Raw genomic sequence first — 26,326 nt, forward strand, 5'->3', positions numbered from 1 at the left:
CCCGATTTTGTCCTAATCTCTGAGCAAAAAAGTGAAGCCAGGCGAGGAAGGGTTAACCGCAGACTGATGCTAACTGGCGCCCCGCCTGAACAGCAACCGGTTCATTCCCTGTATTCCTTAAGCATTTCATTAAAAGGAGATTCCTTCTTCTTTCATTCCTTGAATGGCCACCAGGGGATGGAATGAAAAGAGTGAAGATCTCAGTAGAACGGCAGCTGGTCCCAGACCTCGGCTGGACCCAGTTCTGACCAGCTCTACACAGGAATGCCGGGCTGCAGACTGCGCGCTATCCTAGCCCCTTTACTGCGCTGCCTTGATTTATAGGGATCATTTTAGCGGGATTATATCCGCAAGACCACCTGTCGTTGGTGAAACAAAAAGCGTGGACTTTCTCTCGCTCTCTCTCTCTCTTTCTCGGCTGGAGCAGAGGGGTAAGTTACAAAGCTGCAAAACGGGTGTTAACTGGGAAAAGGTTGGAAAAAAAAAGTGTTCTCTAGCTATCGCTGCACCTCATGTTAAACAATAAAGATTAAGTGTAAGCGTTTCATCTCCAGAAACAATTCTAAACCAGTTTCCCCCTCCCGCAAGGTCTGGATAACGCGGAGAGAGAGTAGTGTCAGAAACCTCGTAACTCACCGGTTATATAACTCAAGCTAATCATCTAAATGTCTGACCGTGACACGAACGTTAGGAACCATCAACTCCAAACAGGCTGGCGTTCAGTGTGGGCTGGATGCTCGTCGTTGACTTAGACTTAAGCGAATTGTTACAGCAACAGACTTGACTAACTGTTGTTTTGCTGTATTTGTTCAATATGTATCATCGAAATATCTGTTGTACTTTATGCCTCACTTTAACCGTTGTCATCCGACTTAGGACATAGTCAAGTCAGATCAATATTGAATCTGTTTTCGAAGGCTCGGCTGAAGGAAGTTAGCTCTCAACTCCAGTCCTGACAGGACTTTGCGTTCAGTAGAGTGTCGCATGTAATTCCACACGTTATCTGTCTGTGCTGACAAATTCCGTTTAGTATGCATGCAAGTGTCAGAGCGAAAGATGTATAGTTTTTAAATTGAGGCTATATGTAGTCGTGAAATGGGCTGTTACTGATGTGATTTCGATGTGCTATTCTAGACTCTGACAAGAATTAGAATTGCCAATTCCTCGCCTATAATCAACACATCGACGAGAAATGTTTAATTCCCTCCATCACATATTGCAAATAAAAAAAATAACAAATGGCCCGAAAGCATGATTGATGTCGGCTTCGCCTCAGCTTCCAACCGATAACTGTCAAAACTAAACTAGAATTGTAATCCTCTCTGTTTTAATTAGTTCTTTAGCTTCGAATCCTGTTTTGTTTTTACGTAAATGCAGTAAGATAATGCTGTCTATTCGCCGCGCGCTGTTCCCTGCTGCTTGCTCGATGTACACAAGCCACGCACATAAAACTTGCGTTACCTGATTTTTGTTTAATGGTAAACTGCGAGGGGCATAGAAGCGTCAAGAATGGTGTGTAATCGAGTCAGACAAGGTGCATCCTTCCGAAAGCTATGGGGTGCATCTACACCAAACGCCGGCCCCAACGCGCTCCCTTAAAGCGCCATGAGAATTTATTCCTTGCCTGTGTCTTTTTCTTGAGAAATTATAGCTGAATAGAGATATTATTTTTCTTGGTTCTTGGCATCATATATGTAAAGAAAAACTGCTTTAAAATGGTTGCTTTTGAGAGAATATTGTTGAAGGATTGTTTATGTTATCTTTTAACTCTGCTCCTGCAGTGTCATAGTATTCTTTATGGTATTTAGATGGCTTCTGCTCTTGTTTGTATTAAGTACCAGCAGTTACTACCCTTTTTCAAGAGGAAAAAGTTGCCGACTGCACGGAGAGAGTCCCTGGGTTTCTGAGGGTCTGGGATGCTATAGTTCAATGACCCGTGGGGTCTCGGATCAATCGTCAGAGATCTCCATTCCGGGTGAAAGGAAGATACTCCGTCTCTGTCGTCTGGGGAGTAAGATACAGCTCCCCAACTGAGTGCCAAGGTTAATTCCTCGCTGCCATCTCGGGGCAAGTCGGGGCCGCAGATAGATTTCGGAGGGGGCAGGCAGAAGCAGTAATGCCAACTACCTTACGTTTGTTTCGCGACAAGAGCACAGACGAGGCCAGGGCTTCTGATGTTCTGCGCAACTCCAGATAAGTCAAAAGAAATTGGAAGTGTTGAGATCCCCTTTGAATGGGTGCAGGGATCAGAGGCTGATGCTGAACGGATACGGGCTTCAGGATGAATGGGAAGGAAGATGCTGCCTCTTACCCCGAGGAAGACAACTGAACCCACTTGGCTAGAACCATTAAGCGTCCTGATACTAGAAATTTCCCCCAAGAGCGGAGCCATCAGAGTGTTAGTATGTAAGGGAAAATTAGGCTTAACCTAAACTAAAACTCGGGAAATGCTTGCCCTGCGTTGATTCTACCACGAAGAAGCGGCGTGACATTTTCTTCCTAGGTTTGTACGTTCAACTTGAGAGTGAGCGGTCAGTCTCACACAAAATAATGACTATTGCTACACCTTGCATTGAGTAAAATTAGGAGATTTTACTCATAGGTCTCCGAACATATCAGGAAAAGTGATAGTGTGGTTAGGCCTACGGACGTTTTAGCATGCAAATTTTGACACTGAAGCAACCTATAATACATATAATAATGCTTCCACGAATGCTAGTTGCGGCCTTAAGCAATCATATCTTAGCTCTCAAGTAAAATAAAGGAACATATTTTTGCTTGCAAATAATGCATAACGTCTTCCTCAGTTCTGATTTTCCAGCATAGGATCCCCTTCACAACCGCCCCCCCCCCACCGCTCCCCCCACGACCCTGTCTTCCCTCTATTTTCTCCCTTTCCCCACTCACTTGGTGTTTCATTATCTTTGCATCTCATTTGTAACAGTCTACTTGACCACCAAAGCTCTAACCCCGTAAGGCTGCCTTTTAAAAAAAACGTGCTTGTTTCTCCTACTGTCCAAGTGCCCACAGACTGATTTGGTGTAATAGCTGGCTTTGTCCAAAAGTGCCAACTGTGCTTATACATGCTTCTTAATTTGAGGCACAGCATTTCTTTAATTTATGAGATTTATTCCATTAAAATGTGTTTAATTTTTTTACTATAAATGAACATTGATTTCCTTGTTGCAGAAATGCCATTCAATGTATGGTTTGGGTTCATTTGGCTTTCAAGCAGAAATGGTGCTCAATCACACCCATTCTTAAAAGAGATTTTTGCAGGGTAGTTCTAAAATCAGTTGTATTTCACTGCCTGTAAAATCTGCTGAAAGCCAATACAATTGGTCAGTAACTTACATTGTCAAACGTGATACATAAGATATCACAGTTTGATTATCACAGGTGAAATTGGAATCCCCCCCAAAAAAGGACCTTTTTTTCATTTGCAAGTTACCTGAATTCAAAAAAATAGAAATGGCTTTTAATAGGTGCAAAGACTATTGGTGACATTGGTGGATAAGATTTATTTTTTAGTAAATTAAAGTTGTTCTAAAGCTTTGAAATGTGTTTACTACCATTGTAGTTCCAATGGAAGTCATTTTAAAATTCATGTCCAGGTCCTGGGTGTTGCTGGTCAACAGATCATTTATTACCCATCCTCAGTTGCCGAACCATTGCAGTCCTTCCAGTGAAGGAACTCTTACTCTGTTTTCAGCAGGAGATCCATGATTTAGACCCAGCAATGACAAATGATCAATGATCTGTATATAAGACGATGTGTGAAGAGGAGAACTTGCAAGTTGTGATGCTGCCGTGTATCTTCTTCCCATTTCTTCATTGTGGTGGAAATTAGCAGTGTTGTCAGTCTGTAACTGGGGTGTATTTTATAGATGGTAGACATTGCAACCACTGTGTGTTGGTGATGGAGGAAATGAATATTTAGGATGTTGCAGTGGCTGCAAATCAAGCAGGTTGCCTTTCTAGGATGGCAGTGCGATCCTGCTGAGAGTTATTGAGGCTGCACTCATCCAGGCAAGTGAAGTGTATTCCATTGCACTTCAGAGCTATGCCTCATAGATTGCGGAAAAGCTTTGCAGTGTCAGAAGATGAGTCAAGTGTGCAGAATACCCAGCCTCTGACCTGCTCACGTTGCCAGTGTTGTTAATTTGTTTGATCCATTTGAGTTTCTAGACAGCGCTGACTCTTTGGCTGTGGTAGTAAGGGACTTCTTGATGGTAATGGCTTTGAATGTCAAGGGAAGATGTTGAGAACCATGGTACTACCCCGAAGAACTCCTGCAGTGATGAAATGGGCTAGGCTGTTAGACTTCCAGTAACCAGAGCCTCCTGTTGCATGCTGCAAGACTCCATCCACTGGAATGTGTTCCTGTGCCTATTTAAAATACTTTCACAGAGGCTTCTCAATGTCATACCCAGTCAGGAATTACCTTGAGGTCTAGATCAGTCACTTTTGCCTCACCTTTGGAATCTATGTTCATCTTTGGAATTAAAGCTGCGATATGTCAAGTGGAGTGGTGCTGGTGAAACACAAGCAGGTATTGTTGAATAGGTAAGTTAGCTTGATTCTTGGACCTTTACTGATCCATGAAGAGGTACAGTTCACTGAAGCTCATCATCAGGGTTGTAATGTTTAGTGGACTGGCTAGAGGTTTGAGAGCTACATTTTTAAAACTTAAAGATCACAGAAACACTTTGCAAATCTGTGTTTGAACATTTGCTCATATTTTTCACATTGACATATTGAACTTTATCTACACCCAGGGTAAGTAGGTTCCTCACAGTGACAACTGAAGAGGTCCTTGTTATACAGGTTCACTCTATTACAGATCTTTTGCAACCAACTCCCAATTGATACTATAAGTACTAAGGTACAGTAAACTAAATGTGTGTAGTAAAAGACAGATTTCTCACAATAATAAAGGCAAATTTGTCTTCTTGGCACATGATGTTACCTTTGACATATATCAGCACGTTGGCGGTTAATACTTTGCTATTTCTCAGATTATATGAAAGTAGTCATACATCAAAATTAAAAGCTGTGTTTTTCTGTATAGTTAGACAACTTGGCATTGGGGTTGTGAGGAAGGAAAAGGTCTGATGGTCTGTCAACATTCTGCTAAATTCTTTTGGCCAGAACATGATGGCTAAATATTCTAGGAATTGAAAGGCAATGTGATGTATTTCATTAACTCCAGAATTAAAGGATGTTCATCAGGAAGAAGCTGCCAATTCTGTTTATATTTGTCTCTACTGAAAGGAGTATATATACTCGTACAGGATGGAAACATGTCCTTTGGCCAACTTATCCATGCCCATCTAAGCCTACCCATTTTGCATAGGTTTGGCACATATCTCTCTAAATCTTTCTTATTCAAATGTGCCTGTTCAAATATGTTAAAAATATCATAATTGTATCTGCCTCAACCACTTCCCTTGAACGCTCTTCACATATCTGTATCACATTATGTGTATATGTACCATCCCCTACATGATTAATATAGATACTTCCAGGCAGTAAATAGATGCAGATGATGACTTTCAACCTAGAAATTGCACATGAAACAAACTGGGACATTGTGAGGGTGAAGGACCATTTTATGTGATTGTATATGATTGCTGTCAGTGACGTAATAAATGTGAGTCACAACGCATTAGAAATTCAGTGTGTCCAATATATCAATGACCAGAGTGAAATAAGGTAAGGTGGTTGTTTTACATTTCTGTGCACCCCCTTCCTTATGACCTTTGTTCTGACTCTCACCAAGCTTACAGTCCGTAGCTATAGTAATACATCAGTACTTCCGCCAAGAAACAAAGGGGTAATCGTATAGTGCGATTAAGCTATTCATCTATGGAGAATGTACAAACAAGCCCTGGCCCATCCTTGAGAATTATTTTCAGATGTAAATCACTAGCCAGTAGCAAATGCTGGGAACAAAATCCAAAACATTAATTTTACAAAGGGTCTCTCGGAAATGTTGGTTCGGTTTCATTTTCCACAGATGCTGTCTGACATACAAAATATTTCTAGTTTTTTGTATTTAGATTCATAAAGTCATAGAACAGTACAGCATAGAAACAGGCCCAGCTAGTTGTTCTGAATGATTGATCTGCCTAGTCCCATTGAGCTGCTCCCAGACCATTGCACTCCATGCCCCTCCCATCCATGTACCTATCCAGATTTTTCTTAAATGTTGAAAATAACCTATATCCACCACTTCTGCTGGCAGCTCCTTCCACACTCTCAGCACCCCTGAGTGAAGAGGTTCCCCTTAAATTTTTCACCTTTCACCCTTAACCCATGATCTCTAATTGTAGGTCTACCCAACCTCAGTGAAAAAGCCTGTTTGAATTTACCCCATCTATACCCCTCATAATTTTGAACACCTCTATCAACACTCCCCTCAGTGTTCTACGCTCTAAGGAATGAAGTCCTAACTTGATCAACGTTTCCCTATCGCTCAGGTCCTCAAGTCCCAGCAACATCTTTATAAACTTTCTGTCCACGTTTTCTATATTATCTAAATCTTTTATGAGTAGATGGACAAAGCTGCACATAATACTCCGAATTAGGTCTCACCAAATTTTAGACAATTTCATTGTAACATCCCAGTTCCTGTGTTCAACACATTGATTTATGAAAGCCAATGTGCCAAAAGCCTTCTTTACCTGTGACACCACCTTCAAGGAATTATGGATCAGTATTCCCAGATCCTCTGTTCTATTAGACTCCTGAAGGCTCACCGGCATCTGACGAGTTTGGTGTGCATCAATTAACACTAGGTCACCTGGAAGTTTTGAATCTATCTCTTAAAATGTGCTATGGTACAGTGATGGTTCTGTGTGTAGACCGGCAGCCCAAGTTAGGAGAGTTGATCATGAGGTTACTCACCACTGCCATAGCAGGAATGTTACCATCCAGGTAATTAAATAAACAAGAAACAGTGTGTTGGAGGAAACATGCAGAATCAGTGAGAGGAAAGAAATCATCGATGTTTTGGGTCAAAATACTACAACATGTAACATTTCAACCAAAACATGGGTAATTTCTTTCCTTCCACAGATGCGGCTCTACCCTTTGAGTTCCTCGAGCTTGTTGCTTGTTGCTCCAAATTCCAGCATCTGCATTCTCATGTTTTTCAATTAAGTGAATAAGGTCTCTGCATCAGTTATCATAAAACCAATAAATCGCTGGAAAAGTTTGTCTGAGTCTTCAAGTTAGATTCTCTGCCAGTACTACTGCTTCTAGCCATTTTATGATCTGGACTCATTGTGGTTCTCTAATAGCTGCCACTGTTCAGGGCCAATCTGGAATTGCTAGTAATCTCACCATCCCAGCAATGGGTAATGTAGAAAAATCGCAATTAGATTTGCAGCCTGCTGGTCTGTCTGGAACCAGTTAACTTGATTCATGTCTTCACCTTAAAACAATGCCAGAATTTCTGGAGGGTCCAGATGTGGGGTTCACAAGTATGGGGTTCAGGAGAAGCATCTTTCTTAGCAATGGCAAGTTGAAATCAATTGCATTGGTGTAATGAGCTAAAGAGTCATAGTGTCATACAGCATGGAAAATGGTCTAACCTACTCATGCCAAGTGAGATAGTGCTTTCTGCCTACACTTAGCCCATAGGCCTCTAAAACCTCCCCTATTCATGCACTGTCTCAGTGGCTTTCAGATGATGTTAATATGCCCAACTCAGCTGCTCTTTATAGCAGCTCACTCCAAGCATTGCCCATAATTTCCACAAAGAATCTACCCTGCTCATGATGCTGTTTATATTTCTTGCCTCCGATCTTAAAACTGTGTCCTTTTCAGTTTAGCAACCCCTTCCTGAGAAAATGATTTCACCCTGTCAATGCCCCTCATGATCTTGCATACCTCTATCAGGTCACCACTAAATCTCCGAAATTCCAGTGTAATAAATTCCTAGCCTATACAACCTGTCCTTATAACTCAGAACCAGGCAACATCATGGTAGATCTTTTCTGCACATTTTCTAGTTTAGTAACACCTTCCCTTTATGATGGGGCAGGGGGAGTGAATATAGTACTCCAAGTATTGCTTCTCCAATGTCTTATATAAAGCCATCAGGGAGAAAGCAATGGAGTTTATTGCCCATAGAGATGACCAGAAGGTGAATCAGAATCAGAATCAGTTTTAATATCACTGGCATATGTCATGAAATTTATTGTTTTGCGGCAACAGTATTATGAAATACATAATAATAAAATCCATAAATTACAATAAGGAGTATATGTAAAGAAGAGAATTAAATTCAATAAGTCGTACAAAAAGAGAGGGCAAGAAAAAACTGCTGAGGTAGTGTTCATGGGTTCATTGTCCATTCAGAAATTTGATAATGGAGGGGACATTGAGTGTGTGTCTTCAGACTCCTGTTCCACCTCCTTGATGGTAGTAATGGGAAAAGTTGTGTCCTGGGTGATTGGGGCGGGGGGGGCGGTCCTTGAAAATGGATGCTGCCTTTTTAAGGTATTACCTTTTGAAGGTGTCCTGGATGCTGGGGAGGCTAGTAGCCATGATGGAGCCGATTGAGTTTACAACGTTCTGCAGCTTTTCCGGATACTGTGCAGTGGCCCCTTCATACCAGATGGTGATGGAACGAGTTAGAAAGATCTCCACAGTATACCTGTAGAAATTTGCAAGTATCTTTGGTGATAGACCAATTCTGCTCAAAGTCCAAATGAAATATAGCCACTGCTGTGCCTTCTTTGTAATTAAATCAGTACGTTGGGCCCAGGGTAGATTTTCAGAGATGTTGACACCTGGGAACCGAAACTGCTCACACTTTCCACTTCTGATTCCTTGATGAGGACTAGTAAGTGTTCCTCTAACTTCCCCTTTCTGAAGTCCACAATCAATTCCTTGATCTTAATGAAGTTGAGTTCAAGATTGTTGCTGCAACACCACTCAACCAGCTGATCGATCTCACTCCTGTACATCTTCTCTTTACAATCTGAATGTCTGCCAACAATAGTTACGTCATTGTCAAATTTATAAATGGCATTTGAGTTCTGCCTAGCCATACAATCATGGGTGTAGAGAGAGTAGAACAGTGGACTAAGCCCACACCCTTGAAGTCAGCCAGGTGGAAATGTTATTTCCAACCCGTACGGACTGTGGTCTCCCGATGAGGAAGTCATAGATTTAGTTGCAGAAGGAAGTACAGAGACCACATTTTGGAGCCTGTTGATTAGAACTGAGGGTTCATTGTGTTGGACACTGAGCTGTAGTGAATAAGCAGCAGCCTGTTGTAGGTATTACCTCTGTCCAGGAGACCCAAGGCAGAGTGAAGAATAAGTGAGACTACATCCACCTCAGACCTCTTGTGATGATAGGCAAATTGCGGTGGGTCCAGGTCCTTGCTTAGACAGGAGCTGGTTCTGGCCATGGCCAATTTCTCAAAGTTCTTCATCACTGTAGATGTGAGTCATTGAGGCAGCTCACTCTGCTCTTCTTGGGCACTGGTATGATTGTCGTCCTTTGAGGCTGATGGGAACCCCCAATTGCAGCAGTGAGATTGAAGATGGCTTTGAACACTCCCGCCAGTTGGTTAGCACAGGTTTTTGGAGCCTTACCAGGTACATCATTAAGGCTGGTGTCTTGCAAGAGTTCACCCTCTTGAAACGTTCTGATGTCGGCCCCCGAGACAGAGATCACAGAGTCTCCAGATGCTGCATTGATTTGCACAGATGTAGTTTTATTCCTCCTTTCAAAGTGTGCATAAAGGTATTGAGCTCACTTGGGAGTAAAACATCACAGCCATTCATGATGTTAGGCCTTGCTTTGCAGGGAGTAATGCCCTGCAAACCCTGCCAGAGCTGACGTGCATCCAATTCCGTCCCTAACAACAATCAGAATTGTTTTATCACTTAAATTGGGAGGCAGCTCATGCAGAGAATGGATAAGGGTTTTCAGCGTTTAGGTTGAAGGGACTATCTCTATGTTGTCAAATTTAGTGTTGCTCTATGCAGTTCGTTAATGCTCTGAATACTATTTTGAAAATGCCTTGCTGATACAAGCGTAGTTCTTTGCACTAGTAGCCTAAGAATTTCTGTCTTTGTTAAGTAGAGCCAGGCAAACAATCAACTGTGAAAATGAAAAAACCCAGTGATCTTAGCACATCCAGTTTCTGATATGGAAATGCACTGGGTTCCATTTATTTCTTGTTATTATATTCATCAGTAACGTGCTGAATGTGGAAGGGTGCTAATCGAAAAACAAAATTTCCCATTCTTCCAGCGTGTGGTGTACTTCCAGAGTGTTGATGCTGCTCCTCGCATTTAATTTTAAGGATAAAGCTGGCAGTATTGGATGAACAATTATTTCTGGCTTTAACTGGGGTGTGGAATTCACTAGTCATCGTAACCATGACAGAGTAGCTCACCACACTTCACTAAAGTCAGCAGAAATCTTAATGCTTACATTTTAGACACAGAAGTATCTACTTAAGTCACTTCCCTTTATCTTACCAGTTACAATGCACACTCATATTCCTGCTATGTCTAACACTGACAGAGTTCCATTTGTCCTTTTTCAAAAGATCAGGATTCTGGTTGCATTATCAAAATCGGCTTCAATTTGAGCTTTAGCAAATGGCATGTTCTTCAACCAGAAGCAATTCAGCCACTTTGTATTGAAATAAAACTTTTCACATCCCAAATTGTGTGTATTGTCACCACTTCTGAAATATTTTGGATTTACAGCATATCATCCCTCTATTGTTGTCAAGTAAATGTGAATGGGAAAACAGGAGGGGTCCAAAAATCGATCTCTGGGGAGCATCCTGATACAGAAGCTGGAAAATAATTCAGCTCAGGGCATTGTCTGCCATGAATGAGTAGATTAGAAAGGAACCATATGACAGTAGTCCTCAGGTGAAAGAATGCTATATTTCTTCTGTCTTACGGTGGTGTAGAAGGCGTTTGGCATGCTGGCCTTCTGTAAGCCATGAGTATTAGAGTTGTAAGTCATGTTGCATTTATGTAAGATGTTAATGAAGCCACATTTGGAGTATTGTTTGCAGTTTTGGTCCCTTTTTACAGAAAGTATGTTATTAAAATAGATTTACGAGAATGTGGTTTGGATCTAGCAGCTCTAGTTTGGAAGGAGGGGTTATGTAGACTAGCACTTTATTCCCTGGAACATAACAGATTCAGATTGAAGGGTGACCTGACAGAGGAACATAAAATCATGAGGGCCATAGACAGGGTGAAAGCACACAGTCTTTTTTCTCCCCAGAGTGAAAATGCAGTCTTTTTTTTCCCAGGGAGGGGGCAAGGTGCTGAAAACAAGAGAACTTATGTGTAAGGTCAGAGTCCATCAAGGGCTTCTTCACACAAGAAGTAGCATATTTAGAATGAACTGCCAGAAATAATGTTTGAGCTGGGTACATTAGCAGCATTTAAATGCCATCTAGATAATTAAATGTAATACACACAAAGTGCTGGAGGAGCTCAGCAGGTCAGGTATCATGAACGGATGGGAATAAACAGTCGACATTTCAGGTCGGGATGAGGTCCCGAGGAACGGTCTCTGCTCGAAACATCAACTGTTTATTCCCATCCACAGAAGATGCCTGACCTGCTGAGCACCCCAGCACATTGTACGCATTGATCCAGATTTCCAGCATCTGCAGTACCTCTTGTGGATAGGACAGGGTTAAGGGTCAAACAAGGGCAGATGGAACGAGCTTGCTGGGCAACACTGTGGGCAAGGACTGGATAGGCTGAAGGCCTGTTTCCATGCTTTGTGACTGCATCACCAATATTGCTGAATTAACCTTTTCCAACTAATTTTGTTGGCCCATTTTTCACTGCAGTACTATACTGACCCTTGCTGGCCTACACCTCTGGTAGTTCCCCCCCGCCCCCAATCCAAATAGTGAATGGAAGAGGAGGGTGGTGGGATTGAACAACTGTAAGGTGGGGTAGTTCACCATTGAGAAAGGTAAATGATATCAGTTGTTATCTTTATTTTAGGCTGTTCTAAATGTATTGTGGTGTAGCAACTTTGTTCAAGAAATGATGAACAAATATGGCAGTAGATTTCATGTTTAACTGGTGCTACCACCGTTGCAATCAGACTTTATGTGAGTTTCTATTTGGTGTAAAAGATGAGACTGTTATTGTATCCAGTAAAGGCAATCCTGGAAGATGGGAACAAGATAAGCAGAAGGCTGGTAGTGGAACTTCAAAAAAGGGTTGGCAGTAGAGATGAGCTTGAGTACGGGGGGGGGGGCGGGGGGCAACATTATGTGCATGAAAGTTGGAGAATAAAGCAGATATGGATGTGGGACTATGCCCTGTAAGACCAAAGGACTGTAGGGTATGTAGTTGGAGAATAAAGTGTGAGTGGGCAGGTGAAATGGTGACAGACCTGACAGGAAGGCATTTCCTAGAGAAGAGGAAAATGGACTGGGAAGGGAAAGTGAAAGGTCAGCAGTTTAGAGCCAATGGGATTGAGACTAAATATGGTCAATATGAACAAGTGCACACACCATACTTACCCGAACTTTGTAGCAGTGGTTTGTTGTAGAGTTATATAGCATGGGAACATAATCTAAGGCCCACAGTTGCTGTACTGGCCATTATGCCATATTATAACTTTAGAAGCAATTTTAGGCCACACCTGGAATTTGTTTGCATCTCTGGTCATCATGTCACCAGAAGGGTGTGCTGAGGAAATTCATCAGCATGTTGCCTGGCCTGAACCTTTTCAGTTATGCAGAGAGATTGGAGGGGCTGGCTTGTTTTCACTGTGTTGGAGGAGGCTAGCAAGACAACAGAGATGTACAAGGTTATGTGGGACATTGACAGTAAGAATCGTTTGTCCTATTTTGGGGGTGTCTATAACAACAAGGCATAGATACAATGTGAGAGTTATGAGGTTTATAGAGGAATTGAGGCTGAAATGTTTCCACAAAGAGAGTAGATCAAATCTGGAATGCACTGCATGAGAAAGTGGTGGAGGCTGATTCCTTCACAACTTTTGAGAAAAAACTGGACAGCGGTTGACTCAGCGATGTGCAGAAGTCTACTTATCTAATGCATTAAGTGGTATTGTTAGCCAATGGATGGTACAGACATGATGGGTCAAAGGGCATATTTCCATGTTCTATGATGATTATTTCATCACCCATTTCCAGTACTTGGCCTGTACCTTTCTAAGCCATGGTATTTCAAGTTCTCATCCAAATGCTTCAGTTTTTCATTGTGATCAAGAATAAGTGCTACTGTTAAACCCAAACCAGCTATGATTCAGCAATTTCGGCACAGACTCGGGATCAAATGCAGGACTTCTGTGTTATGTCCAGGAGTGCACTCACTAATCGAGTCACTGATTTTATTCCAGCGGCTCCTGCTGCTCTCCATTACTGAAGCAGTGGGGGTTGTCATTATCTATTTGAGATCAATCTTTGAGAGCACTCTGAGACAACAATCACACTGCACATCATCGGAAGGTGCAACGTAAAGGTCTGCAGCATCGTTACTGGAGGGCTGCACTGAAAAAAAATTGTAGGGAAGAAGGCAGCTCTTCCAGCGTACATCTGAGTGTCGTGTCAAGCAACATTGATGGAGATGTATTGCACCATCCTTCAAGACTGACACAGTTCTTCAAACCTAAATTGTATAAATGGGAAGCCAGAAGCACCATGCAATAGTCTCCACTGTACAGAAGCATTTTAATTAAATAAAAGTCATCATAACCTGAATAACCCCAAATAAAGCAGTGTCTAATTCTATGGCAGTTCTGTGACAATATATCTGTCATTCTTCCACGAAATGGCTTCATTGTCATAGATATTCATTCTTCCCTGAAATAGCTGCATTGTCATAGACATTAGCTAGTTCTTTTCTATGAAACGTAATTGACTTTCACTGATTCTTCCTGCAGACTTTATTCCCCCACCGCCCATCTCCCACAGGACTTTGTAAACTACCTTTGCCATTTTACTACTTCAGTCAGCTGGATGAGAGCACAAAAAAGACGATAAGAAGCAGTCAAAGCAAAAAAGTGTAAAGCCAGAGTTAATGGGTGAAACAAAGTAGTAACAACTGGAGGATTTTGATCTCTGCTTCGTTTTAGACTGTAGCACGATAGGTTCATGTTTTGTTAAAGACAGATCATTCAGTGCACTAAAATTTATTCATAACTGTAACTGAATATTTTAAGAAATGAATAGTTCAAAGACCGTAAATTGGATCTGTTTGATCTCATCAGTTAATGCCGATGTCCACAAGGAAAGATCCTGTTCCTGCTGAAGGAGCACTAGATGGCGTAGTTGGTTAAAGCACCAGTATCAGATGCAGCGCTCTCAATCTCCAGGGACTCTGGCCCAAGGCTCCAGCATCAAACCACAGTATCATCCTCTTTAAGAGGCTCAAACACAATCTTTTGTGGCTCTGATGTTATTCAGTCAAATGCTATTACATTTTACAACAAACTCTTTTTTGCAGAGGCTTATCTAACATATTTTTAAGTTAAAACTCATGACTATAAAGGAATTTCCAAATGACCAAATGTGGATGTTCCAATTTTAGTGCCTTCACATCTGATTAATCATCAGATAGTATTTTTAATTTCTACATTTCACTGTGTTACTCATAATTCTCAGGTCTCTGAACAGAAATACTGATTTCTGAGGATTTGTATTAGTGCCTGCTTTCCTACTGATACTAATCTCTTTAACAGCTTAACAATATGCACATTTGGATTTTCACTATGCTATCATTATCTTCTGTGAGAATGAACATAATAAAAACAATTTGTTCTTTTTCATTTGCTGTCTCTCCAGTGATCTCTCACACTAATTACTGACTTCTTGCCTTTGTTTCAATCATTAGTTTTAATTTTATTCTTGTCTCCACTTTCTTGCTCTCAACTTGGGTACGATATGCTTAATTTCAACTCTAAATCTCTATCTGATAGTCCTTTTTTCTGTTGATTCCTTCTCTTTAGGGAACAGGTTCCAGATTTGGAGCTTCCAACCCCTGATAGCCACAAAATAGAGCACAGTGACTCTTCAAACATGGAAGTGTTGGGATGGGGAGAGATTGATTACCACTAAGATGGAGGGGAGCAGAGGCAGTGGTGTGCGTGGATGTGAGGAGCAGAATACCAAAGCCTGAGTTGGAACAACCCTTGAGATTAAATTAACCTCTATTGGGAATTCAGTTTTTGAGATTAGTAATCCCTTATTGAGGCTCTGAAAAATTAAGATTATTTTTCTTCCTCATATGCCTGAAAGCTTTTATGCAATATTGACGACACTGACTCCACTACACCAATGAAATTAACGAATGAACTTTTAATGTAATTCACAATTTAAAATTGGGTTTATCACTAGCATTTTTGTATACGGTAACAAATCATTTTATGTTGCATTTTATAATCCTTAAATGTGTAAGGGCATTTTGATACAATTGTGTAAAGTCATTAACTTCTAAAATGTCATCTGATTCTCTAGCTCATAACAAAGATTATATTTAATATGAGTAGACTTGAGCAGAATGGGAAAAATAATTTGTTTAAGGTAATTGTGATGTCGCAGTAGTGCGAGACATTAGTGACATTGTATTGAAATATTGTGTTCATTTCTGGTCATCCTGCAATGGAAAAAATTACTTTTAGCTGGAAAGAGTGCAGATTTTGATGAGACTGAGTTATGTGGAGAGGTTAAGCAAGCTAGGTTTTTACTCATTGGTGATATTATAGAAGTGTATGAAATCATGAGCAATTATACAGTGAATATCCTTTTTCAGGATAGAGGGCATAGCTTTAAGAGGAGAGGGAGCAATTCAATAGGGATCTGATGGGCAACTTTTCGCCCAGAGGATGATCTAAAAATGGAATGGGCTGCCAGAGAAAATGGTTGAGGGAAGTATATTTAATCAACGCATGACCAAATAAATGGACAGGAAAGGTTTAAAGAGACATGGGCCAAAGGAAGGGACTAGCAGGACTAGCTTAGAGACATGTTTGCCAAAGCTCCTGTTTGTTTGCTGTATGATATTATTACTCTACAACTACTTTGGGTGCATTTCTTTCAGATCAAGTACATTTTAAAAAGATATATATAATTGCATATATATTTTGATGTTAATCTGCTTTTGATAATGCTCTTTGAATGATTCATAATATTTTGGGAAGCTTTGCACTGGCGAACAAAGAGGTGCTAAGGTGACAAGAAAATACTGACAGTAAGTAAGATGTTAAAATTCCCTGCGCTTGCTAAGGCTGGAAAAGAAGCAAGTTGGCTCCAGTCTGAATTGAGTCTGTTTTCAAAGTTCCAAAAAAGTTGAAGGGAAATTTACTATCAAAGTACATCCTGTATAAGTCAACACACACACTACCTTGAGATTCATTTTCTTGCAGGCATTCATGGTAGAAGAAGGAAATGAAATGGAATCAATAAAGTAAGCACACACACACACACACACACACACACACACACGCACACACACACACACAAAGACTGACGAACAATCATTGTGCAAAAGAACACAAACTGAGCAAATACAGGAAAAACAAATAATAATAATAAATAAATAATGCTGAGAACATGAGTTTGCAATGTGCAACAAAAGTTTTTTTAAGGATTTTTGGAATGTATTACAAGCCCCATTCTGTCCATGTTTAAAGATCGGAGACTGAAATTGCATGGGGTATTCTCCATCTGGTATTAGGGAAGAAAAAGCATCAAAAGGAGGGTGAAGCATCATCTCGGGCTAACAGTGGGAGATGAAGGCTGATACCAGCTGGAGACACTGCTTTGAATTGATCACCCACAGTAGGGCTACCACTGGTGTGAAAGGCCACTTTCACCACTGCACATAGTAGGAGTGATACTCTGACAGGAGTGATAACCTTACTGAGGGAGATCAATCCAAAGTGCTACTCACACATCAGCCCTTCACCATTATTCACTGGTTGCAGTCTTAAGTCTCCTGTGTCTGGAGGCAACAATTGCCTTTGCGAAAAGAAAAGGCATTTTAGTGCATACGGAACCGAAAGCACAGATTGGCACGTTTGTACTGAAGCTGCAATCTAATGTGGGCATTCCAGGAAAGGAAAAGTGACTGGAGACAAGGCATCCTGGATACCTGGAATACTTTACACCTCATTAATGCAGCCTTTAATAAACAGAAAAATGAAACACCATACGGGAAGATTATTTTCGAGCAGTCAAACTGTCAAACAAAAAAACATTGCAAGTGATGCAATTATTCATTCTAATTTTATTCGATTTAAAGCTGCGTGTAAGAATTTTAATGAGGCAGTTTGTAAAGCTTAAGGGGATAATTAGTGATGTCAACTCTTTAAGATCCTTATCAGGTACACAGAAAATAAAACAGTGCAGATACCGATGTCAGGCCAATAATGCTTATGGTGTTTTTGTTGCAATGATTGTTTTAGAAGTTGCAATGCCATGCAAGGGAAGGGCAGGGAAAAACAAAATAAAACAATAAGAGACATCAGCTACTGAAGGGAAACAGAGCCAAGGTGCAATAGCATTATCCAGAAATCTGCCTCTGGTATTCATTCTCATGGACTTCCAAAGCAAAGTACAACTTGGAGTGCATTTGGCACTAATGAGAGCGTTGACCTGCTAGAGAACCGTCAGGATCCCCAATGTTTCTCTTTGAAAAAACAACAGCAAAAATAGAGATTTCAAATCATTTATTCAGTTGTTGGTTATGGAATTTTAGTACTGCATATAATAGTTTGTACAATCTACAGTGGGAACTCTGTAGTCATCTTCTATCCTGCAGTCGTTGAACGTGTTGCAATACTGAGCATCAAAAATGTTTGTTTTTGAAGTCTATGACATTGAGCAGACAGAGAGGGCAACATATTATGTACTGCACAGTATTGTGGTAGACATACTGACCCTTATATGGTTTGTGTAGGTGCTGGGTTAAGACTGAGAGCTAACTGAAAAAGAAGGCAGTGAAAGCAGCATTGAGTAGACAGCTGAAGAAATCATTAAAATTGACGGCTCAAATCACCCAAATATATTAATGGGTCAAATCTGCAATTGATCTTCTTCACATGTAATCAAGACTACCTGATTGCCCATGGGTTTAAGTCAACAGCTTACCCACCCTTCCCCCTGTTTCCAGCTGCACCATTGGATGAGGTGAAATTCCTCCCAAACTCCTCAGCAAACAGGGAGCTCACACGGTGTATTTCTCATTTCTGTGCAGTTGATGTCAGAGCTTAATGCACGCATCTCACTCTCCCAAAATAAAATTCCTTGTACAAGGTAAGGGGTGATCAGAAGGTATGATCATCTTGCACAAGCTCATTATCTTCATTATAACGACCTTGATGAGCCAAAGGAACACCCACTGCACTTGATTCTATGGGTATTTGTTACAGTGAACAAAAAAAAAACTGGAAGATGAAACATTAAAAACACATTGGTTACCCATCATCTCAGACGTGGAATTGTTGGGAAATGTTTGTGTTGTGTGGTCGGAGTGTTAGAGTGGATTTCTTTTTGGGTAGATGATTTGTTAACACTCAGATGACTTTGGCCACCAGACTTCTATTTTAACTGTTTGTCAAAGGACTGTGGATTGAGTCCACCACAATGGGCTTCCTAAAAGGTGTAAATACCAGATGCTGTAGTTTCGAAGACAGTCTTATCTATACATTATAAATATTAATTGTCTTCTATGTTAGCACGTAAAATGCCAAATAAGTGTATTGCGGATTGAACTATAGGCTGTGGATACCAACACAGACATGTTGGTGTCAGAAGGAAAGGATGAAATCTGAAGGTGTGATGTTTGTATGTAGCTTCAGAAGGAAGTATTGTCTAAGTATTGTCTATAACTTTTAAGTAGCGATTGCCTTTGTATTTAGCATATAAATATCGAGCCCACATTTTAGCGAGCGGACCTTTCTGCGGAAAGCGTCTCGAGACGCCTGCTGTACCTTGTTGTGTCGAATAAAGAAGCTGCTTTGTATCTACCAGTGACTCTGTCTCTCCTGTAATTTCATCCACACCACAACACAGAGCATATCAGTACAGTGCTACATGTCAGCAGGGTTTCTGGAGTATCCTACATATCAGTAGAACCAGGGGAGTATAAAAAGAAAAATAACTCAGCCCATGAGCCAAGTATCAGGGTGTATAGTTTTATAGTTTACTTCGTCACCGCCCCCCCCCCCCCCGTTCCCCAGCTCACCTGGCTTCACCTATCACCTTCCAGCGAGTACTCCTTTCCCTCCCCCCACCTTCTCATTCTGGCTTCATCCCCCTTCCTTTGCAGTGCTAATGAAGGTTGTCAGCTGGAAACTGTTTATTCATTTCCATAGATGCTTCCTACCTTGCTGAGTTCCTCCAGCATTTGGGTGTGTTGCTTATAGTGCATAGCTTTATTTGCTTTTTGAATTTTGTTTGTATGAAATTGTGTGCAGGAATACTTAATTGGCAGGTACAGCTCTCTAGAGAACATGTGATTGGCTGGAACCTGTTTATCCCGCAGATATCCCAAAGCAGTGGGCAGACCTTAATGTAAACTGGCACTGAATGGAGTACTGTAGATGGTGCGGACGTTGTGTGTTGGGTGGTGAATTGAAGGGTGGAGTGGACACTGTTTTGGGTGGGGAGCTGTAGGTGGTGTGGACATTGTGTGTTGGGTGGTGAATTTGAAGGGTGGAGTGGACACTGTTTTGGGTGGGGAGCTGTAGATGGTGTGGCCATTGCGTGTTGGGTGGTGAATTTGAAGGGTGGAGTGGACACTGTTTTGGGTGGGGACGTAGATGGGGTGAGCACTGATGGTGGAGAATTAGAGGGTAGGGTGAGGAGTTGTGGGTAGTGTGGAGGAGGGAGAAGTAGAAAAAGCTGTGATCAATGAAATCAGGCCAAGATGGACATTCCGATGGATCTGTGCAGTCCTAGAACTTTATTTTTTGTTTCCTTTGACAGAATATTCCAGAGATGGACAGGTGAATCCTACTGTGTTTGTGACTACACCAGTGAGTATGTATTCGGGCATAAGGGAAAAAGGTGCCAGGCCTTTCCCCAATGTTTTATTGTGTCCATTTACCCTCTAAGGCTCTAAGATTGACTATGGGCCGAAATGGAGCACTATCTGGTTGAAGTCCCACACCCAGAGTAACCTGAGTGCCTACCAAGTTGATGCGAACACCTCTCCCAGTTCCCCATCCATGTTGGAGCAGCAGCTGTAGTCTGGTGTTGTGTCAGCTCTCCTCCGTTTGTGTATACACTAGATGCCTCCTCCTCCTCCTACCCCCCCCCCCATGCTTATGCACAGTCTGCGCCTGAAACAACAGGTGAGTGAGTGTGCGGGGGTCACCCCGGCAACGGTGACTTCATCCTCCTCACTGCTCACCTGTATTCCTAACTAAGTCTCTGCCAGGACCTCGACAGAGACTGCAGCTCAGCACCATCTCTCAGGACTGTTGTAACCAGGACTGTTGCAAAGTGGAGAGGTCATGATACTGGGGGGAGGGGGTGGGAGACAGAAATGGAGAACTGAGAGATGTGAAATTACAGTGTTCCAGAGACAGGACGCATGGACTGTAACTGAGAAAAGAATGCGGGAGCCCAAGAAAAAGAGTACTGGGTTAATGCCTGAGTGTCCAAAAGCAACACCAATCCATTTGTGATCCCTGTTGTTAAATTACATATCCGTCACACACCAAACAAAATGGGCAATACATCCTGTTGGCCACTCCTTCTGCTGAATTGGTGACTTTGCTGAACACACTCCACTGTTTAAACTAGATACTGAACACAATGCTGAATTGAGCTAATCCCATTTGCCTGCATGTGAATAATATCCCTTCATTCCCTCCAAGTTCATGTACCAATCTTAAAGCCTCATAAATGCCATTTCTAATCTGATTCCATCACTATCCCTGGAAGCATATTCCAGGCTACTAATTTGTGGGGGCGGGGTAGGGAATGCCCCACATATCTCACCTTAAAGTTCTTTTGTCCTCATCAACCTAGGGAAATGCTATGGGCAACTAACAAGCTTCAATCGTTGAGGGTGCGAGGGTGGGGGGGAAGAAAACTAGGAAAGCAGAGATTCCACTGCTATTAACTCCAGTCAATGTTGCCTCCACACACACCAATGTCAGGAGATGATAAGAACAACTAGGGATCCTTAAACCAAGCTCAACTGTTCCCTGAAGTGTGAAGTGGGTTTAAGTGCCATAACTGAGGACTAGTAACATCTGATTTTCATACAGAATCATAGAATTGTCCAGCACAGAAGCAGGCTACTCAGTCCAATTGGTCCCTGCCATTCAAGTTTCCCACCTGAGCTAGTCCCATTTGCCCATATTAGGCCCATATCCCTCTAAACCTGTCCTCTCCATGTACCTGTCCAAGTACTGTTTACTGTTGTTAATGTACCTGCCTCAACCACTTCCTCTGACAACAGGTTCAATATACTGACCGCTCTCTCTAGCTGAAAAAAGTTACCTCTCAAGTTTCTCTTAAATATACTAGAATCCCTCAGTTTCCAAATAGATTGGACTCTAGTGTCTTCTTTGAACACTGTGATAGTTTTTGAAAATTTGCCAACAATAGGAAAGATATTTTAGTCCTAATGAAAATACATCAACAGATATAATTCATCTCTATGTTCATCCTGCCCTGGTTACATAGAAAATAGGTGCAGGAGTAGGCCATTCGGCCCTTCGAGCCTGCACCGCCATTTATTATGATCATGGCTGATCATCCAACTCAGAACCCCGCCCCAGCCTTCCCTCCATACTCCCTGACCCCCGTAGCCACAAGGGCCATATCTAACTCCCTCTTAAATATAGCCAATGAACTGGCCTTAACTGTTTCCTGTGGCAGAGAATTCCACAGATTCACCACTCTCTGTGTGAAGAAGTTTTTCCTAATCTCGGTCCTTAAAGGCTTCCCCTCTATCCTCAAACTGTGGCCCCTCGTTCTGGACTTCCCCAACATCGGGAACAATCTTCCTGCATCTAGCCTGTCCAATCCCTTTAGGATCTTATACGTTTCAATCAGATCCCCCCTCAATCTTCTAAATTCCAACGAATACAAGCCCAGTTCATCCAGTCTTTCTTCATATGAAAATCCTGTCATCCCAGGAATCAATCTGGTGAACCTTCTTTGTACTCCCTCTATGGCAAGGATGTCTTTCCTCAGATTAGGGGACCAAAACTGCACACAATACTCCAGGTGTGGCCTCACCAAGGCCTTGTACAACTGCAGTAGTACCTCCCTGCTCCTGTACTCAAATCCTCTCGCTATAAATTACCTATGACTAACACTGAGTGTAGGCAGGAACTTGACACGATAGGTTTCAATCTGGTCTTGGATTGGAGATGTTTGGAAACATCTCCCAGTTTTCCTTTAGTTGAAAAGCTGGCAACTGTGAAAAAAAAAACAAAGGTTTGTTGCTGTATACAAAATTCCTGGAGGCAAGAGCACCTTTATTTTATTTGTCAAGACTGTAGAATAGGGTGGTCTTGTGTTTCTTTACAGCAAAGTAAGTTAGAGTGGATTTGACTGACTTGTTCAAACTATCAAACTTCTTTAATGGTTTCTTTGAATTAGCTTTCCACTGACAGGAGGGCCAGTAACCGAAGGATTCAAAGAACTGACAAAGTAATAGATTAGTGTGAATTGCACACTCTGTGAGGAGGGTGGGTTAGATTGAATTAGAATTAGATATGTAGACAAAATCAAAGATTTTCAGGGCTCTATGAGGATGCAAGTAAGGGGGTGGGGGACTAACAATCCTTTTGAAGAATTGCCAAGGTTTGATGGAGTAAAGGATACATTCTAACTTGACGATCTTTTAATCAGCATAGATTCCTAATAGTCATGATCCTGTTTCCTGAAGCTGACAAATCATCAGGAAAAATGCAAAGTTTCAATAAAGAAGCCTTTATGCTCATGCAAATGTTATTTGGATCTCAGAGCAACTATATCCCAACCAGCAGTGTTCAGTGTCCATTGGATATCAAATCAGAAGTTGTCACCCACAAGGCTCACTATTAGGTTTTAGGGAATGGGAAAAATCTTGAATTAACAATTATGAAGGATTTCTTATCAGACCTACACTGACTGGTAGCAGACATGAATTGAATTGACTTTATTTCTTACATCCTTCACATACATGAGGAGTAAAAAGCTTTACGCTACGTGTCTGTCTAAATGTGCAATGTACAATCATGGTAGTTCATAATAATTTATAATAAATAGAACAGTCAATGTAACATAGAAATACACTCAAATCAGTGTGAGTTAATCAGTCTGATGGCCTGGTGGAAGAAGCTTCCCAGAGCCTGTTGGTCCTGGCTTTTATGCTGCGGTACTGTTTCCCGGATGGTAGCAGCTGGGATAGACCATGGTTGGGGTGACTCAGGTCCCCAATGATCTTTTAGGCCCTTTTTCCACACCTGTCTTTGTAAATGTCCCGAATCATGGGAAGTTCACAACTACAGATGTGCTGGGCTGTCGGCACCACTGTCTGCAGAATCCTGCGATTAAGGGAGGAACAGTTCCCATACCAGGCAATGATGCAGCCAATCAGGATGCTCTCAATTGTGTCTCTGTCGAAAGTTCTTAGGATTTGGCAGCCCATACCAAACCTCCTCATCGGTCTGAGGTGAAAGAGGGCTGTTGTGTCTTTTCACCACACAGCTGGTGTGTATAGACCATGTGAGGTCCTTGGTGATGTGGGTGCTGAGGAACTTAAAGCTGTTTACCCTTTCAACCCCAGACCTATTGATGTCAATAGGAGTTAGCCCATCTCCATTCCTCCTGTAATCCACAACCAGCTCCATTTTTTCATGAAATCGAGGGAGAAGTTGTTTCCTTAACACCACTGTGTCAGAGAGATGACTTCTTCCCTGGAGGCCACCTTGCTATACTTTAAGATCAGTGTTGTCAGCAAATTTAATTAGCGGATTAGAGTTGTGGGTGGTGACACAGTCATGAGTATACAGGGGGTAAAGGAGGGGACTTAGTACACAGCCCTGAGGGGCTACTGTGTTGAGAGTCAGAGGGGTGGAGGTGAGAGAGCCCACTCTTACCACCTGCCAATGACCTGACAGGAAGTCCAGGATCCAGCTGCACAAGGCGGGGTGAAGGCCGAGATCTCTGAGCTTCCTGTCAAACCTGGTTTGAGTTATGGTGTTGAATGCTGAACTGTGGTCTAAGAACAGCAATCTCACATAAGCATCCTTCTTCTCCAGATGTGTAAGGACAGTATGTAGAGCAGTGGTATTGTGTCGTCTGTCGATCGGTTGTGTCGGTAGGCGAATTGTAGGGGGTTCAGCGTGGGTGGCAGCATGCTGCAGATGTAGTCCTTGACCAGCCTCTCAAAGCATTTGCATATTATTGAGGTGAGTGCGAAAGGACGCCAGTCATCCAGGCATGTTACCTTGGTCTTTTTTGGTATAGGGACAATGGTGGATAATTTGAAGCCGGACAGCTATCTACACTGGAAGAAGGAGAGAATAAAAATGTCTGTAAACATGAAGTAATAAAGCAGTTCCAGGGAAGGATTCACAAATCACAACTATTTGATGATTAAGAGTTTTAACACAACAGAAATTTCCTAGCAATTGGGGGGAAAATCTAGGCTTAAGCCAAATTTTTTGAAATAATTGCCATGATCTTTAATGCAGCATACCGATTTCTTCCAGTCTTCCTCATTATAGCTGTCACATATTTCTTTGAATTACCTACCTGTCAATTTCTGGTCTATGTCTTATACTAATTCTTAAAATTGTCTGCCATCTCTCTCTCTATGCAGAGCCGATAGTCCTGTGTTTGAAATCAGCAGGGTAATGAAATCAAAGTATTTTTATCGGTGGAATGAGATAAGTCCAAATTTTTTTACCTTCCTTGTCTATTTCATACTATCCCACACTCTTCCCTCCCAATGCCATTCCTTTGGTTGAAAGATGGCGGAGCGCATGGACGCAGCGGCCCCTCAGGGAGTGATAAGTGTATCTAGTGTTTGTTCTGTTTGTCCTGGATGCATAACATACAGTCGGAATATGCTCGTTAACATCAGGGCATACCATGTCGGAAAAACTGACGAGCTCTGCTTTGGACACTTTTAACTTGCACTGGACACTTATAACTTGACTTTAGCTGACATGTGGCTGTTGTGTTTTACGATTTATTGTTATGTTTATTATTTAGTGTTGCGTTTGTTATGTTATGATTGCACTGCTCCTGAGAAACGCTGTCTCATTCTGCCCTGCAGAGCTGATGTACGGTTAGAATCACAATAAAGTTTTTTGAATCTTGAATCTTGAATCTTGAATACTTTTGAATGTGCTGATTTATAGTGTTCTTCCTTGTAATTGACCTGAAGACCCCCATTATAATGTCTATAGGGAGTTATTCCTCCTTCCTCTTATATTATACTAGACAGGAGCGATCAGCAGGCTGTTTGCCTATAGAATTTATTTCTATTCATCATGAAAATTCATAGATATTTCCACTGAATAGCAATTATGTTGAATTCTGGCCAACTTACTGAGGACTGTTTGGAGTGAGCTTGCAGTTAAGCTGCTTGACATCAGCTTGTATAAGTTAAAAAATCACTAAAACCTTCTGAGGATTGGTAGCTGAGGAAGAGCATGTAAGATTTAAATAAACACAGAGAGCAGCACAATCAGGTTATTCAATTGTCTTATTTTAAGGCATGTTTAAATGCAGTGTGATGTTGTTTAAGGAACAATGCATGCTTCATAATGAGAACGTTGCAGCATTTTCCTGCGAGATATCAGTATCACGCAGAGTGAATTGTGCTTTAGCAACAGCAATGTATCACTACATGCACTCTTCTGTAATAACACCACAATTACACGTTTTGCTTTGTTCTGAATTGATAATTGCAATATCTCTTGCTTTGTTCTCTGATGACAGCAATATTACACTCTTTGTGATGTCCTGTAATGACATGGTTGTTACATTGTTCTATAATGCTGGCAGTATTATACTTTATGCATTGTTTTGTAATGACCACTCTCACATTTGTGCTTTTTCTATAATTATAGTACAGCATAATATAGAATATGTTGTTTGTTGCGGAATCATTTAAGGGAGCCTGCCTCTTCAGGGACATTGTCTGATTTCTGTAAATAAATATAGGAAGCAGTTATATGGTGCTCAGTAATAGACTCAATTTAAATTTCTGTCTTCAGGTCTGGAAAAAGCTGTGTTTTTTTGCCTTTTTTAAAACAACTTTTTTATATTTTGGTGTAGAATTTCTTCAGTTGGGTACTACCAAACAAAAATAAA

At 41.5% G+C, this 26,326-nt stretch overlaps 1 protein-coding gene across 3 annotated transcripts in view; it reads left to right on the forward strand.

The window, feature by feature from the left end:
• The first annotated feature begins 231 nt into the window (after positions 1 to 231).
• LOC140185111 (cadherin-22-like) overlaps positions 232 to 26,326 on the forward strand; it is a 1,010,842-nt gene continuing 984,747 nt past the window's right edge. Inside the window, exon 1 of one of the 3 annotated variants that reach the window (XM_072238393.1) lies at positions 232 to 431. The gene's annotated coding sequence lies outside the window, so the exon portion shown is untranslated. Of the gene's footprint in view, positions 432 to 19,980; positions 20,033 to 26,326 lie in introns of those variants that run through there. The other 2 variants (XM_072238399.1, XM_072238408.1) reach the window with 2 other exon arrangements.

This window comes from Mobula birostris, chromosome 2 (assembly GCF_030028105.1).
Source record: "Mobula birostris isolate sMobBir1 chromosome 2, sMobBir1.hap1, whole genome shotgun sequence".
NCBI classification, from domain to species: domain Eukaryota; kingdom Metazoa; phylum Chordata; class Chondrichthyes; order Myliobatiformes; family Myliobatidae; genus Mobula; species Mobula birostris.